A 1,442-nucleotide genomic window follows, 5' to 3' on the forward strand; every position below is an offset into this window, starting at 1 on the left:
GAAGAACCCATGGCAGCTGAAAACAACAACAATGCCAACAATGCAAGGAAGGTGCTGGGTGACTTTACTGCACCTACTCCCAATTTCTAGGGGAGAAGCATCTCTATCCCTACCATTAGAGCAAACAACTTTGAGCTTAAGCCTCAATTAGTTTCTCTAATGCAACAGAATTGCAAGTTCCATGGACTTCCAATGGAAGATCCTCATCAGTTTTTAGCTGAGTTCTTGCAAATCTGTGACACAGTCAAGACTAATGGGGTAGACCCTGAGGTCTATAGACTGATGCTATTCCCTTTTGCTGTAAGAGACAGAGCTAGAATATGGTTGGATTCTCAACCTAAAGAAAGCCTGGACTCTTGGGAAAAGCTAGTCAATGCCTTCTTGGCAAAGTTCTTTCCACCACAAAGATGGAGTAAGCTTAGAGTGGAAGTCCAAACCTTCAGACAGAAGGATGGAGAATCCCTCTATGAAGCTTGGGAAAGATACAAACAATTAATCAGAAGATGTCCCTCAGACATGCTTTCTGAATGGAGCATCATAGGTATTTTCTATGATGGTCTCTCTGAACTATCCAAGATGTCCTTGGATAGCTCTGCTGGAGGATCTCTTCATCTGAAGAAGACGCCTGCAGAAGCTCAAGAATTGATTGAAATGGTTGCAAATAACCAATTCATGTACACTTCTGAAAGGAATCCTGTGAACAATGGGACTAGTCAGAAGAAAGGAGTTCTTGAGATTGACACTCTGAATGCCATATTGGCTCAGAACAAGATATTGACTCAACAAGTCAATTTGATTTCTCAAAGTCTGTCTGGAATGCAAAATGCACCAAACAGTACTAAGGATGCTTCATCTGAGGAAGAAGCTTATGATCCTGAGAACCCTTCCATGGAAGAGGTGAATTACCTAGGAGAACCCTATGGAAATACCTACAATTCTTCATGGAGAAATCACCCAAATCTCTCATGGAAGAATCAAGAGAGACCTCAACAAGGTTTCAACAATAATAATGGTGGAAGAAACAGGTTTAGCAATGGCAAGCCTTTTCCATCATCTTCTCAGCAACAGACAGAGAGTTCTAAGCAGAGTACTTCTGACTTAGCAACAATGGTCTCTGATCTAATAAAGACCACTCAAAGTTTCATGAATGAAACAAGGTCCTCCATCAGAAATTTGGAAGGACAAGTGGGTCAGCTGAGCAAGAAAATTACTGAACTCCCTCCTAGTACTCTCCCAAGTAATACAGAAGAAAATCCAAAAGGAGAGTGCAAAGCCATAACCATGGCCGAATGTGGAGAGGAAAGAGAGGAGGAGGACGCCACTAAGGAAGACCTCAGTGGGCGTGTACCAATCTCCTCTGAGTTCCAATGGGAATCTGAGGCTCAAAATGAGACCATAGAGATTCCATTGGACTTACTTCTGCCATTCATGAGCTCTGATGA

The 1,442-nt window shown here is 42.4% G+C and overlaps 1 non-coding gene across 1 annotated transcript; it reads right to left on the bottom strand.

Annotated features, from left to right (window-relative positions):
- Positions 1-414: 414 nt before the first annotated feature.
- LOC130978163 (small nucleolar RNA R71) lies at positions 415-522 on the bottom strand. Its single transcript, XR_009085821.1, has one exon. It is a non-coding gene; the product is annotated as a small nucleolar RNA R71 (small nucleolar RNA).
- Between the last annotated feature and the right edge of the window lie 920 nt (positions 523-1,442).

Source organism: Arachis stenosperma, chromosome 4, assembly GCF_014773155.1.
Source record: "Arachis stenosperma cultivar V10309 chromosome 4, arast.V10309.gnm1.PFL2, whole genome shotgun sequence".
In the NCBI taxonomy this organism is placed as follows: domain Eukaryota; kingdom Viridiplantae; phylum Streptophyta; class Magnoliopsida; order Fabales; family Fabaceae; genus Arachis; species Arachis stenosperma.